Below are 17,496 nucleotides of genomic sequence, written 5' to 3' on the forward strand. Positions count from 1 at the left end.
TTCAAAGGGCCACTTGTATATCTTGGTTGCCATTGATTATTTTTCTAAACATGTGAAAAAGGAAACAGTGGTTGATTTCATCAAGTCCAACCTTATTTATCAATATGGTGTCCCTCGATACATCATCACTAATAATGGGACAAATTTCAAAAACAGTTGGGTAACTGACCTTTGCGAGAAGTTTGGCTTCAAACAACGTAAATCCTCCATGTACAATGCCCCTGCAAATGGTCTCGCGGAAGCATTCAATAAAACACTTTGTAAATTATTGAAGAAAGTAGTCAACCAGACAAAGAGAGATTGGCATAAGCGAATGGAAGAAGCATTGTGGGCATACCGCGCTACACATCGTACACCTATTCAAGCGACTTCGTATTCTCTTGTCTATGACGTAGAAGCGGTTCTTCCATTGGAATAACAGATCCCTTCATTAAGGATTGCCATACAAAAAGGCCTTACAAGTGAAGAAAATGCCATCTTACGTCTTTAAGAACTGAAAGCATTAGATGGAAAGAGATTAGAAGGTTAACAACAGTTAGAGTGTTATCAAACTCGACTTTCTAAAGCGTTCAATAAGAAAGTTCGACCTCGGTCATTTCAAGTTTGAGACTTAGTATTAGCTGTTCGGAGACCAATCACTACAAGATATTCGGGTTTTAGGGACAGTCGAAACTGTCCCTAAAAGTACCAAATCCGTCCCTAAAAGTCAGTTTGGACCGTCACTAAAAGTTGCGTGCCAAAAGAGCTTTAGGGACGGTCAAAGTTGACCGTCCCTAATACTTTTGACCTTTAGGGACAGTCCAACCTGTCCCAAATAACACCGTCCCTAAAACTTTTTAGGGACGGCCAAGACTGTCACTAATAAGGTACGAATTAGGGACAGTTTAAATGACTGTCCCCAAAAACTAGAGTATTAGGGACAGACAGACCGTCCCTAATACATAATTTTTCAATTATAATTATTGTATTAGGGACGGACAGACCGTCCCTAATAGATTATTTTAATTATATATTTTAATATATTATTGTATTAGGGACGATCAGACCGTCCTTAATACATTATTTTTAATTATATATTTTAATATATATTGTATTAGGGACGGCCACACCGTCCCTAATATATTATTTTAATTATATATTTTAATATATATTGTATTAGGGACGGTCAGACCGTCCCTAATACATTAATTAAATTATATATTTTAATATATTAATGTATTAGGGACGGTCAAACCGTCCCTAATACATTAATTTAATTGTATATTTTAATATATTATTGTATTAGGGACAGTCAGGACCGTCCCTAATACATTATTTGAATTATATATTTTAATATATTAATGTATTAGGGACGGTCAGGACCGTCCCTAATACATTATTTTTAATTATATATTTTAATATATATTGTATTAGGGACGGTCAGACCGTCCCTAATACATTAATTAAATTATATATTTTAATATATTAATGTATTAGGGATGGTCAGACCGTCCCTAATACATTAATTTAATTGTATATTTTAATATATTATTGTATTAGGGACAGTCAGGACCGTCCCTAATACATTATTTGAATTATATATTTTAATATATTAATGTATTAGGGACGGTCAGGACCGTCCCTAATACATTATTTTTAATTATATATTTTAATATATTATTGTATTAGGGACGGTCAGGACCGTCCCTAATACATTATTTTTAATTATAATTATTATATTAAACCGTCTATATATATATATATTGTATGCTTAATTTGTGAATTTAACCATTCCGGATACATACATACAAAACATATACAAAATAGATCCACAATAACATTCAAAAAAATATTACTATCCATAGAATAAAATCAATCCACAATATATATATTCAAGATCCATAAAATATAAAATCTCTAGTTTTCTAAACAAAAACTAAAACCATGTGGTAGCACAAAAAATTATTTCATCCTCTTCAAGATCCATTATTCATTCTGTTGGTGGTTGTGGTGGTGCTTGCTGGTGAGACCATGTTGGTGGCGGCAGCTGATATTGCCATCTTGTTGTTGGTGGCGGCTGCTGAAAATACGAGTCTGCTGGAGGTGGCGGTGGTTGTTGATGCCAATTTGGTGCGGTTTGCTGCTGTTGGGAATCTGATGGAGACTGTTGTTGGTGGAACCATGGTGGCGACTGCTGCTGCTGTTGGAATTGGAGGAACCATGGTGGCGGCTGCTGCTGCTGCTGCTGATATTGGAGGAACCATGGTGGCGGCTGTTGTTGGTACTGCTCAAGCATCTTCTCAAGTTTTTCTATTTTTTCCGCCATTTGTACACTTCTTTCTTCAGCAATTTCGGCCCTTTTCCTAGAAGCCTCATCATATGATGAAGAGGCACGCTGACGCTTTGGAGCCACGAAACCATGTCCGAATCCACGGCAATATCCCTTCCTTATGCCTAGTTGGTTTTGTACTATCTCAACATCATTTATGGATGGACTCGTACCATCAGAATTTTGAGAATTTTGTGCAGCCTTTTCTTTCATTGCATCCTGCAAAATATTTAAGTTCGCTATCAAATTAAAAAAATATGGCATAGGAATAAATCAAGTAATAACAGAAAATGTAATCACACATGCACCAGCACATAAAAATAGAGAGATTAAAGTGATTCGGTTTATAACATGCGCACATACAGTAAACAATGGCATTTCTTGTATGGCATTTCTTGTATTACATGCTGTTTATCAACAAATAGAAAAAAATATTGTACATTTAAATAAATTTAAGGCTCACTACTGTCGAAATTATTGTTAGAAACTTTGTGGGTAGTTGGTGCACCAGAAAAATATTAGCAAACAAACCATGGGTTTGACAGAGCTAATTTTTTCACAAAAACTCTCCATTATCATTATAATGTGGTCTGATACGAGTTTAACACACAAAAAGTATCCATCACTGCAAAATGGTTGATCAAATCATTAAGGTTCTGGTATTTTAATAGATTAGAATGGAGCCAAAACGCAAGGCACTTTCTGTAACTTGCAACTCTAAGGCACTTTCTCAAACATGGTAAATGGCTGCCCATGTTGTCCCCATTGCAAGTTGTGCGATTCCATCACCCACATAGCCAAATTTGATATGAAAAAGGAGTGATGCATTTTGACATTTAGTAGAAACCAACTATCTCTCCAAAATCCTAATGGTGGGCTCTGGGGCCACAGTGAAGTTCCAATTTTGTTTTTCCAGTCTTTTTGTGCTCTGGAGTTGTTTGGTAAAATAAAAGAATAAGCATAATGTTTTATATTAGCATAACCAAAAAAAAAAAAAAAAAGAAGGTATTTGAATGAGTGCATTTGGGAGTCCATGTATTGACCTTATAAATCTGAAAAAGATGAACATCAACCTATATATATTTTTCTAATAAGCTAAAAAAAGCTTTTAGCTCCTCATATGAATATATATATAAAAGCTAAAAAAAGCTTTTAGCGCGTCATATATATATATATATATATATACACGTTAATTGAATAATAAACTTAGAATCTCCTATCACTATTAATGATAATAAAGTCAATCATGCAAACACAATATGGTTGGAGACATACGACCTATAAGCTCCAAGAGTCACCAAAATAATTCATCTTTTCTTTAACATTCCTACAAATGGGATTTTATGTTTTTGGTGGATTTTCAAAGTTACAGCCACCCAAACATAATAAAAGAGTACGGATAATTATATATTATATATATGTGCAACCTCACATAAAGCTTATGACATTAAAGTGCTTGCTTCATGGAAAATCACTTCTCACTTTCTGTACATATATATTTAGATAATCATAAAACATAAAAGTGTGTATATATATATATATGTAACAACCACACATAAACCTTATGCATAAAAGGGTTGCTTCATGGAAAATCACCTCACTTTCTCCACACCCCCATACACAAACAGACAGACAGACAGATATATTCATATATATATATAAATGGGTCACTACTTGTTAGAGCAAAGTGAGGCTTCCATTTACAAGCTATTCCATTCTCTCTCTTCTCTCTCCTGCTATAGGTATAATTTTCAGTCACAACCAAGATTGACGAAACCCTAATTAAAATTAATCTTTACTCTAAACAAGTTTTAATTCAAGAAACCCCAATTAATGGACTGATTCATTAATTTTCATGATACATCCAAAGATCTCATGTATGTATTTAGTAGAAGTGGAAATTTTAAAGAATGTGAGTCAAGACAGAGATGGTGAGGGGTTTCTAGACTTGAAGTATCTTGGAGTTATGGAATGTAAGGGGATAGAACATTTATTTGGCATGAGTTGTTATTAAATCTCCAGATTTATACCCTAGATATAAGACACATATTTGAACTATGCAAAACAGATAAATTACAAATCCAACACAATCAATCAATGTGGACAATATTATGAGATCCAAATTTCATAATCTAACATGGTAGCTTATAGTTAACTTACAAAATTCCTCTTAGCTTTCTCATGTGCCCATCCACCTTGTTCCTTAAAATGTGTGTCCTTGTACAAACGAATAGCAGGATCCTCTTCCCTTTCACCGTCCCCATCTTCTTGGCTCTGCCTTTCTTTGAGTTTGACCTATAGTACAAAGTAATAGTGACTATTAGACAAATATATGGTTTAGAACGTAGAATATAAAATAAAAAATTTATAATTATTGTTTCGTATATTACGCACATAATCATCGTAACGTCTGACGAAGGACATTGATCCAGAATAATGTGGAACCTCATTCTTGGAACGATTTTCTTTGTTTTTTGCACTTATTTCCTAAGTAGTAATTCAAACAATATTACAAGTTAGGAAACCTAAATAACTAGTGAATGAAGTTATTATATTAAATAGTAAAAACAAGTAGTTAAGAAATTGAACCTGAAATTTAGGTGACATCCACGTATCACACAATTTTTCCCAAACAGCATTACCAATACCATTGTAAGGATGGCGGCGTGCATTCTCAATCGGAAGATGCTCTTCAGCTCAATCACTTTCTCTGTTTTTACTTTCCCAATCTCAATGTAAGAACAAACAGAAAGCCTATTTCAACTATATCTCAAGAAATATATAAGGAACACATAACAAAATATATAAGGAACACATCACAGAATATATAAGGGTTTAGATTACCTCCTGATTCTGATAGCTGGCCTCCTCCAAGCCCGAGATTCTCTTCGAAACACCAAAGAATCACTTCTGCAAACCTGATCATCATAAGGAAAGAAGTCATCAAACAAAAGATAGAGCAAGGATAGAAGCAACATGGAACACTTAACACTAGTCTGGTGTTTCGTAGTCTGACTCAAAAATTTGAGTCATTAGGTGGTGCTAATAATACATAACTCATTTATACCCATTAATATAATATGGAACACTTAACACTAGTCTACCACATTTGCAAGACATTAACAACTTTAAATGCTAAGACTTCAGACAAACACTATTACAATGTTATAGTAAATATTTATTTTTTAATTTGACAAAAAGATTACACACCTATTTATCTTCACGGTCTAGATTAAAGTCCCCAAATGGACACATTGATGTGTAAGTGTATTTTTCTTCTCAATAAAATAAATGTTATATAACAGAATATTCAATGGTGTTCACAATCTAATACAGGGTAATTTTTTTTTTTTTTTTTTTTTTTTTGGGGCAAGGTAAATAGAATTGAATTAAAAAGATGGGAACTACTATACAACCATTTAATGACTTCCATTGTGTTGACGATGCCACATTTCCTTGGGGGGGTTGGGTTAGATGAGGAAACTTGGGTGAGTATTGGTCAAAACCACTAGGACTAAAAAGGCTCAAACCCATTACAGCTGGATGTTCACATCCCAAATAATTTTATTATTATATTCATGTATATAACACATGCAATTGCCGACTGCCGACACACCACTGTGTATCCTTACGCTTAAATATATATTTTTGATGTGTTTGGGAGTATAAGATTGAAGTTTTGGAATTAAAATTAATAAAATTAGAGAAAAGTAATAAAAAAATTTAATCAAATATTTTTTTTCAATTTTATCAATTTCATACTTCCAACCACAGCCAACATTAAGTTCAAATTCTAAATACTTAAAAAGAAAAAGAAAAAAACAAAATCATCAACTAAGAAAAAGAGAGAAAAAAAAAAAATAGATATGTGCCGTCATTCAGCTTACTCTCTCAGTGAAAGTATGTAAAATCAAAGAAGAAATTTGACAATCAAAGAAGAATTAAAATAGATAATATCATGGTTTTCCAATTTCACATATCTTAATCCTATATTCCTCCGAGCCCTTTATCTAATCCTTATCCTAAACTAGTACTAGTATAAAATTGAGCAATAAGTGGAATGGGTCATATAAGCCATTTACAAAAAAAAAACCTACTGGACTCAAAATTCAAGAATAATAGCAACATATTAATAAAATGTTATCATGTGGATTGTCATACATTTTAATTTCTTATTGAATTCAAATGAAATGATTTTGAACATATAAAATTGGGTGTTAATACTATTATAATTTGCAATTGCAATATCAGTTACATTAATAATTATAATTACAGTATTATAGATTCGGACAAATATCAATATAAATATCAGTATTATAGATTCGGACAAATATCAATTGTGGTCTTGGTTTTGGGTTGTTTATGATCGATAGCAAATAACATATCATCACACTTCCAATAGAAATTTGAAATGATATATATATATTGAAATGATATATATATATATATATATATATATATATATATATGTATATATCATCTTAAATTCTCATTAAAGTAGCTACAAATTTTTTATAAAACATAAACAAGCCTAATGAATATATCAATTCACACCACCCTAGTAATGATATATATGATGCTGACGATAGCTTACAAGTGTGAATAAAAAAATTGATGCTTATGTTCCGATTGGGCAGCAGTCAGTCTACTTGGTTTGGTGGGTAGAAATGGGTGAAGGTGGTTGGGCAATGCCACTAAAACAACAATTTTCTTCTATGAGGTGTAAATCAGACTCAAACCCTTGTGCCAAAACTATAATTGCCATTCCTTTTAGTACAATTTTTTTTAAAACTACTCCTAATTAATTATTAAACACAATTTCAAGTCTACTTCTTTGAAACTATCATGGTTTCCTAGTAATAACACCAAATCCCAAATGGCAATTAAGGAAATCCAATTTCCTAGCTCATGTTGAATAGTGTGGCATAGTTGCAAATCTCTCTTGACGAAAGAAAAATCTAAATCTTCATGCACCATCTTTGTCAAAGTGTTAGCTGTAATTAATGGAATAAAGAAAGACTAGCTATGGCTGCTTCTTCTTGAAGGTTGAGGTCTGTATAGAAGACAAATAGGGGCACCATTTATAGGTGAACTCAGTGCAACCGTAGTTTGGCTCTTCTGCTAGCTTCAAGAAATCACCAGAATCTTGTTTGGTTTTTTTTATCGATCGCGTCGTGGTAGAGATGGAGGAGAGTCTTCCTCCAGGGTTCAGATTTCACCCAACGGATGAAGAACTCGTCACCTATTATCTAACTCATAAGGTTTCTGATTTTACTTTCACGTCCAAAGCTATTGCAGATGTTGATCTTAATAAGTGCGAGCCTTGGGACCTCCCAGGTAGTTTTTAGATTCATGTTTTTCCTTTTCATTTTCATTTCATCTCTCAAGTTTCTATTGTTTTCTAATTCTTGTGTGTGTTTGTGTTTGTGTTTGTGTGTTTGGGTTTGGGTTGTCAATAATTTTTATTTTTTCTTTGAAGTTCTTTTATGCTAAACAAAATTCACAACTTTCATTGTAATTTCCATTATTATTGTTAGTTGGTTTTTATTTTCTTTCTAATAACATAAATTAATCTCAAGCAAAATAAAAACTCTTGCTAGGGTTATTAAAAAGCTGAAAGGGGGTGAAACAAGCTATTAAGATTTGGAATATAACCAAGTTTGGTTCAGTTTTTGAGAGGTTAATTACTGCTAAGAAGGATCTTGAGGATTGTCAGAGAGATTTATTTCAGTTTCCTTCTAATGATAATCTTATTCAGAAAAAGGATGACGCTTGAAGAGAATATGAAATTGCTCAGTCCAATGAGGAGCTTTTGCTTTTTTAGAAGGCTAGAGTAAGTTGGATTAAAGACCAAGATCAATGTTCAAAGTTTTTTTATCAGCAGATTAAGGCTCGGAGAGTGAAAAATAACATTACTAAACTTCAGGATGATGTTGGTAATTTGATTCATAATGATATTGGTATTCGAAATAAGCTTTTAAATTACTATACTGAAATGTTCTCATCTAAAGGCCAGTATAGTATTCCAGCGGCAGAGTATGTTAGGAATGTTCTTACTCCTGAGGAAGCAGGGTATCTTGAGAGACCTATTACAGGGGAGGAAATCAAGACCACTATATTTTCAATGGGAGCTGATAAAACTCTTGGCCCTGATGGCTTTCCTATGAAATTCTTTAAGGTTTATTGGGATATTGTTGGGGAGGATGTTACTAATGCAGTGTTGCATTTTTTTGTTCATTCTTCTTTGGATAAGGGGCTTAATAATACTTTTATTACTTTGATTCCAAAAGGTAAAGATGTTGTCAAGGTAGGGGAGTTCAGACCAATCTCACTTTGCAATTCTTTGTACAAGGTGATTACTAAAATTCTTGCCTTAAGATTGGGGACTGTTTTGGATCAGTTGGTAAGGAAAGAACATAATGCTTTTATAAGTGGAAGGAAAATTCAAGATAATATTATCATTGCAAATGAATTATTGAGAGGTTTTGGAGCCAAGTCTACTAAGCCTATTTTAGTCTGGAAGGTGGACCACTGAAAGGCTTATGACTCTATTCAATGGAACTTTTTGTTTCACATTCTTCAATTATTTAGGTTTGGCAGCAAATGGATAGGTTGGATTCAGGGATGTATTACCACAGCTTGGTTTTCATTGTTAATTAATGGTAGTCTTTATGGTTTTTTCAAATCATCTAGAGGAATTAGGCAAGGCTGCCCCCTATCTCCCCTCTTATTTACCTTGGTGACAGATTACCTTTCAGGTATGTTCCAAAATGAATGTGATGCAGGACATCTGGTGGTTTCTGAAGCAACTCGAAGGGCACAGGTTAGGGTTACTCACTAGTTTTTTGCAGATGACCTTCTTGTAGTAGGGAGGGCAACATGGCCTCAGTTTTGACTTTAAGGAGAATGATGAGACACTTTGATTCAGTTTCTGGTTTGGCTATTAATGGAGATAAGTCTAAGATTTTTTTTACTAGATCGATGAGAAAAAAGTCCATGATACTTCGAATTCTTGGATGCAAACAAGGAAATCTTCCTTTCACTTATTTAGGTGTTTCGATTTCTAATAAAGGCCTAAAAAGATTGGATTGTAAACCTTTGATTGAAAAGGTTGAAGCAGCTACCATAAGATGGGCTAGTATGAATTTATCTATAGCTGGGAGAGTTGAATAGATTAGAGCTGTTATTACTCCTATGGTATTGTATTGGACCTCTGTTTATTCTCTTCCAGCTGCTGTTGTTAACATTATAGAGAGAAGAATGCAAAATTTTGTTTGGGGTTATAGTTCTCAATCTTATAAGCTCCATGGTTTGTGTTAGAAAAAGCTATCTACTCCAAAATCTGAAGGTGGTTTGGGCATACAAAAGTTGATTGACATTGACAAAGCTGCTAAATGTGTTTTAGCTTGGGAATTTTTACTTTCAAAGGATAGATTGTGCATGGCTTGGTATAAACAAATGAATTTGAAGAAGTCTACTTATTGGTCTGTTGTCAATCAAAACATAATGCAATCTAAACCAGGAAAACAAGAGTTAAAAGTAAAAATCAGCTAGATGGTCCCACCAACAAGCATAATCATAAAAGAGTAAAAAAAAAAAATTAACAAAAACAGATAGAGAATAGAATGCTTGGGTGAGAAACTAAGGCAGTTGGGTGTGACCTTAGATGGTGAGACACACTTGTTTAACATTGTCATTCAAGAAGCAGGATTAGGTGTTTCAGTTTTGACATCTGAAATGGAAATTTGGTTTTTTTTTTTTTTGTTTTTATTTTTTTATTTTTTTTTATATGTTTCAAATTTTGAATAATACAATCATATAATTCCAAAGGTGCTCAAACCTCAAAATCAAGACAATGATATATGCATCTACATGGTTAGAAATGATGTATTACCATAAATTTCAAAGAGAATACTCATCATTATCAAAACTTTCAATAATTAGGTCAATTAATTGAAGTACTAAGTAAAGGTTAGGTCTAAATTCTCTACCATATACTTCCAAGCACCTACAGCTTGCATTCCACTCAGTTGCTATTCCAGCCAGTTGCTAATAAGTAGTTTCGATGGACCAACCAACAATAGCTAAAGACATGAAAATTACACTTTGATTACCTTTGTATTAATTTAAGTCAATGTATTTGGCATCTTCAATGTCTCTGTTGACCTTTTTTTGACTGAGGATTGTGTCTTATGAACACTTGTTTATATATATACACATGATTTATTTTGTTATATATACGAACCTCTTATTTAGAGAGTATTTAGCACGTACAGTGCATCAAAACAGTATCATTTCAATCATCAACAAGAAAAGCCAACAAAAGACATTTTCTTCAAAGCTATAAATAAATGTTTTTTTACAAAAATTAATTGTTATAGTGGAGTAGTATAAAGCAAAGGGAAATTAGCAATTAATTATTAAAGGTGAAATTAAAGGGTGTGTGTGTATAATTGTGTCTTTGTTTTAGAAATAGAAAGAATAACCACCAAGGGATAGAATTATGGGCTGCTGTAACCTAACTTACAATCATTGTCATGAAAAGGTAAATAATTATTAACTGGTTTAGCCCAAAAACAGTGCAATAGAAAGTTTTGCATACTTAAGTTTTTGCCTAGTAGTTTGTAAATTTAATTAGGACAATCCAGCTCTCAGTTTGTAGTAGATATGATTAGTATGTCATCTTCTCCGATGCCAAATAGCTTGAAATCATAATGGAAATTATTAAGAAAAGTAATGAGGAAAGTTGTTGGGAAGAATCCAATGGCTAGGTCCATAATTTTAATCCAAAGTGCGAAGAGTATAATCCATTTTCTATGGATTTGCAGGCCACATACATCTAAATTAATAAAAAACTTCCCCAAAAAATAAATAAATGCATTGGTAATTTGGTATATATACATTATATATATTATTTGATTAGATACTCCAAAAAGAATTGACACACCAATTTGATATCAATATATTTGATTAGTATGCATTGGTAGTTTTGCAAACTTGAAATACACTTTGTAATCCAATCTGATATCAATATATTTGATTTCAGCCATATAATTTTTTTTTTTTTTTAATGGAGTTTGGAAGTACCATTGAGACATATATATATATATATATATATATATATATATTAATTTTAAAGAAGTTTGATGTGAAAAGTTCATTAATGGCATGTAGAGTTGGGACCAACATATTTATAAGCATCAGCTAATTCCTACCAATTTGAAGGTTTGGCAGACATTTATCAGTTTTAGCTACTCTTTACCAGTCTAAAGGTTTGGAAGATTTCAGGAGAACAAATTAAAATCAATGGCTATTAAGATTAATACATTTGGGCACTATATTGGCCGAAGACAGAAATAAAAATTTCAAACTACTATATGGTTACATTACCATAAAATAGTTTGACATTATTGTGAGTTATTTTTATTTTTATTTTTATAAAATAAAAATAAAAAATTATATGGTGCTAGCTAGCTAGATTCACCTACAGGTTGAACCTAAAATGAAGATGGAGACTTTATCGATCCTCAAAAATATTCAAGTGTCTGACTCGTGAACTCAACCTTAATGTATTTAAGCTTTTATTCTGTTCATGGTTTAGGTAAACAAAACATTTTCATTTTAACTAACAATGAAAGATAGGTGAAGAGATTGAGGTCAACCTTAGGAGTTAAAGTATGAAAATTGGTATTAGATGGGGGGTTAATAAGGTATGGTGTCTAGGTCAACATAGGAGCATCATGACTAAGTATTAAAGGGAATAAAAAAGGTTCCCCCATTGAACTCGGAGCATCTTTCTTAGTAAGATTTAGGAGACAAGGTGGATGGAACATCATTGGAGATAGTCTAGATCTGATTAAATACGTTGACAGTAACTTTGAAGAAATTAACAATAAACTTATTTAAACTGTTGAAAAAATGAAATTGCAGCTTCCTAAACAACTGAATCTAAATAAAGACCTAAATTATCATGAAAATTTGCAGCCAAATCAACCAGATCACACCATTCAAAAAGTATGTAACAATAAAACATAAGAACAAACAGAAAATCTATTTCAACTATATCTCAAGAAATATATAAGGAACACATAACAGAATATATAAGGAACACATAACAGAATATATAAGGGTTTATAAAGTTCCATCACAATAGTACCTCCTGATTTTGATAGTCTCCACCAAGCCCGAGATTCTCTTCGAAACAACAATGAATCGCTTCTGCAAACCTGTATTTCCCACAGCGATTCAGCCTCAGACCACAAGCCGACTCCAGATTTGGTGAAGATTGAATCTTGTGATTCGGTGAAGATTGAAGCCCAAAGAATGTTTGATTAAGAACCTCTGTCTTCTGCAACGGTGGAAGAGGGTGGAAGAGCCTCCGTCTTCTGCAACGATGGAAAAGGGTGGAAGAGGATGGAAGACGGTAGAAGAGGATAGAAGACGGTGGAAGAGGCGTGATGGCTTGAGCGTTCAGAACTGAAGACTAGGTATACAAATGTAATGAGATATATGATTAAACGACGTAGTTTATGCCCCTTTTGAGTATTTTATAAAATAAAATTATTTTATATATTATATTTTTGTAGCGCCAAACAAAAAATGAAGTGCCAAATGTTACCGCGCTATTTTTTGTGGAATTGGGGACGGGCTAGTTTAGGTTTTAGGGACAGTCTTTAGAGTGTGCCAAAAAATAAAGTTTTAGGGACGGGCTAGTTAAGGTTTTAGGGACAGTTTATGAGATTGTGCCAAAAAATAAGGTTTTAGGGACGAGCAAGTTAGGTTTTAGGGACAGTCCTTGAGACTGTACCAAAAAATAAGGTTTTAGGGACAGTCCTAAAAAACTGTCCCTAAAACATAGGGTTTTAGGGACAGTTTTTAGGACTGTCCCTAAAGGACTGTTACTAAAACCCATATTTCTTGTAGTGAATTATCATGAATCGCAAGGGAAATAAATTTGTATCCAAATGGGATGGACCATATGTTGTTCGTGAAGTTTATACTAACGGCGCATATCTCATTATTGATGAAGACGGAGTAAGAGTGGGGCCCATTAATGGCAAATTCCTGAAGCGCTATTACCCATGAAGGCTACGCTCCTGATCGTACGAGCTTAAACTGCACTATACTCCTGGCCCGCATGAGCTAAAACTGTGTACGGCCCAAAAAAAAAAAAAAAACATGTCTCTTTTGAACTACGTCATGACTTGATCCCTCGTTTGAGGGTACGTAGGCAGCTTAGAATTTCATTCTAAGTTCAGTATGATGAAAAATAAATAAATAAACTCTTTGACACGAGTTTAAACCGTGTACCTAGGAAAAAAAATCAAGAACTCCTTGATACGAGTTTAAACTATCTCCCAAAAAAAAAAGTCAATAACTCTTTGATACGAGTATAAACTGTCTGGAAGGAAAAAAAAATTGAACTACGTGATGACTTGATCCCTGTTTAGGGTACGTAGGCATCTTGGAGGCCTATTCCAAGTTCAGTCCGCCATCAAAAAAAATAAAATAAAATAACTCCTCAAAGTTGCAAAATGGCAAAGTCATTCATCATGCAATATCAAAAAGTGCTCGTCGTACCTATCAACTTGGCACGCCACCAAAGTGTAGCTGCAAAGGAAAATTTGATCCATCGCCAAGGTGTAGCTGCAAACAATAATTTTGGTTTGTCGCCAAAATTGTAGCTACAAAGGAAATTTGATCCGTCGGCAAAATGTAGTTTCAAAGAATAAATTCAAAGATTTTCGGTTCAACGTCAAGGTGTTACTATAAAAAATGACTTGCTGCCAAGGTGTCGCTGAAGAATCCGGCCAGTTCGTCATCGAGGTGTGGCTAGAAGAAATAAATAAATTCGATTTGCTGCCAAGGTGTCACCAAAGAATCCGGTTCGTCATCAAGGTGTCACTGGAAGAGATAAATAAAATTGACTTTCTACCAAGGTGTCGCTGAAGAATCCGGTTCATCACCATGGTGTTGTTGCAACAAAATTTTGACTCACTGTTAAGGTGTCGTTGAAGAAAAAAATAATAATAATTCTGCTCGCCACCGAGGTATTGCTGAAAGAGAAATTTGGCTTTCCGCTGAGATGTTGTTGAAGAAAAGAATTAGGGCCACCGCCTAAGTGTAGCTGCAAACAATAAAATCAGGAAGAATATTAGTGGCTGGGCATCAACATTCGAGGAATGCTTTGAATAAATCTTCATGGCGATCATATGAAAATAGGGGGCGAATATAACACCATATAGTTGTTGTTTTGATAGAAAGTCATGGTAACGTGCCAAGACATCTTCTAATCACTCCTAATATAGTTCGGTGTATGACAATTCAGCAAAAAGTATACAAGGAATACTCCATGATACTTTTTTTGCCTGAACATTGAGATCCAAGAGTGAAAACTGGTTTTTCTCAACAATTCTCTCATAAAGTGAAGAATTTAGTATCAAAGCTTCCGAGACAATAGATTCTTCATTAATCTGATCAAGACCGAAGTTGGTGAAGTTGCAAGTGGCTTTGCATGTCCAATGAAGTTGATAATTTAATATCAAGTTCAATAGATTCTTCATTAATCTGATCAAGACCAAAGTTGGTGAGGTCGCCTGTAGCCTTGTATGTCCAACGAGAAGAACAATGTTCATTGTCAGGATCAAGCATTTGAATGCGGCTGACACAAATCAAGTTACTATACCCAATCAAGCCCTTTTAAAAATAAAAAATAAAAAGGGACGGTTGGAAAAAAAACAGTGGAAAAAAAAAAAAAAGCGCAAAAAAAAGGAGAAAAATAAAATAAAAAAGAGAGAAAAGAAAAAAAGAAGAAGAAAAAGGAAAACAAAAGGGCAAAAAAAAAAAAAAAAATTTGAAACAAAAGGGCAAAAAAAAAAAGGAAGGAAAAAAAAAAAAGAAAAAAAGAGAGAAAAAAGCGTGAAAAAGAGAGAGAGAGGGGGAGAGAGAGAAAAAAAGGAAAGAAAAAAAATAGTGAAAAAAATAGTGTGAAAAAAAAAAAAGAAAAAAAAAAGGGGCAAAAAAGAAGAGGAAAAAAAAATTTACTGTATCTGCGCAATTAATTCCGTGGATTTGGATTTGTTTTACAGTGATATATAAAAGCAGTGCAAGTTTTGGTGCTAGATAATCAATTGTACAAGGCACATGACATCAGCAATACATGCAATGCAAATATATATATATATATATATCAAGCACCTGTAATGGTTCTATGCAGATTAGTCTAAGTGGTGATGGTAATGATAAAGTGGAACAAGAAAAGGACGACACAGGATGATGGAAGAAACAGGAATGCACATTCATGCGAAAAAAAAAACAATTTGTGAAAGAGAAACTTTGCAGTGAAAGCAATACACAAGTGCATAGAGGTTTCCTTCTTGTACTCGGATTAAGTGACAGTTACTATATATATATATATATATATATATATATATATAGTACTGATCTATGATGGTATATCTCAAGCCCACACAAGACAAAGGGGGTGAGTGCACAATGATCACAAGGAAGACGGATTGGAAGGAAAGAAAGGTCAACATGGTTTAGGTACATATGCTTCTTAAAGCCTGGCAGTAGCTTGGTGAGGCACAATACATTCATGCGAAAAAAAAAATAATAATAATAATAATATTGAAGTTCTTTTGAAAAGAAGAAATCATACTCGTGGTAATTTGCAATCAACATTGGTTTGTAGCAATAGAAGACTCCATCCAGCTTTCAATTCTTGGCTATTGAAATTGATGACAAACCCTATGATATGGGTAGTATATATAGATAATAAAATACTTCCTATTTGTATTAAGATTTATATAGTTCAATTCAAATGGAAAAGTAAAATTCTAATTAAAAGTTGGAGAGTAAAAAAAAAAAGAGGAAAGTTGGATACTTCAAGTCTCACTTGAAAAATGAAATAAGTCCTGTCAAATTTGGGACTCGAAGTGGGGGTAATTTGTAAACACTAAAATTTTAGTGAGTTTTGGTTTTGACAAATTGACCCATTAAATATGAGTTTAATGTTTAATTAAATTATTTAATTGGCCCAACCTTGATTCACTTAAATTATTTAATTAGCCCAGCTCAAATAATTAAATGGAAAGATAATTATTCCTAATAAAATATATTTAGAATAATTATTTTAAAGAATAATTATCACAATATAACTAGCTCGGCCCAGTTATGATTTTATACTTATTAGGAGATGACACGTGTCATCATTCTATTAATCCAAGAAGCCTATAAATAGAGGCCTGGAGGAAGAAGAAAGGGGTACATAAATTCATAATTCAGAATTTCAGAGAGAGATACAAAAACTCTCATCCCCAACAACCAAACCCAAAGGCGAAAAACACCAAGCACATCAAATCGTGCTGGTCTTCATCAAATTCCACGGTGATCAATAATAAGAACATCCAAAGTCGTGCAGTTCGTCATCCAAATTCTACGGTGATTCAAGATCAAACTCGTACAACTCTTGGATTCAACCAACCAATAAAAAAAAGAGATTTAATCATAGGATCAGTTCTTTCTTTTGTAAAGAATATTACAAAAGATTGTACCTCAATTTCTCAAATTAATAAAATTATATCATTTGTTCCATATTTTGTTTTTATTACTGACTTACAAAATTTGTGTGTACAAATAGAACTATACAAGTCGTTCCCAAGTCTTCACTGTCTCTTTCAACAATGGATGGTTATCACAAAGTCTTTGTTCTTTTTTAATTCATCTCTCTCTCTCTCTCTATATATATATATATATATATATATATATTTGTCTTGTGGAGTCCAATTATTTTATTATCCCTGTTTCTTTCTTTGTTTTTCTTCATTCTACCACTTCAGAATTTAAAGTCAGTCACTTTAAGCAATGGAGCACTTGAACATAAACATTTCAGATCAAAATATAATATTAATAACAATAATTTAGTATTAAGAAAAGACAAGATACTACTTGGGGAGTTGGAGTCACATGCTCGTGTATATACATATATCTTTTGAATAAATGTTAGGGAAAATTACATATAAATGGAGTCAAAGTTCCATATTTACTTAAAGACTGAGTCAAAGTTCCATATTTCTCTAAAATGGATTGCTGAGGTGGCACATGGTTTTTTACTGTTTAGAAAATTGTGGTGCCTAAAATGCCCTTCCCTAACAAAAAAGTAGTACATTCAGTGCAAAAAAGTAGTA

Source organism: Cornus florida, unplaced genomic scaffold (assembly GCF_030987335.1).
Source record: "Cornus florida cultivar Cherokee Brave unplaced genomic scaffold, ASM3098733v1 CherokeeBrave_3.0.0_Hap2_Chr09, whole genome shotgun sequence".
Lineage (NCBI taxonomy): Eukaryota > Viridiplantae > Streptophyta > Magnoliopsida > Cornales > Cornaceae > Cornus > Cornus florida.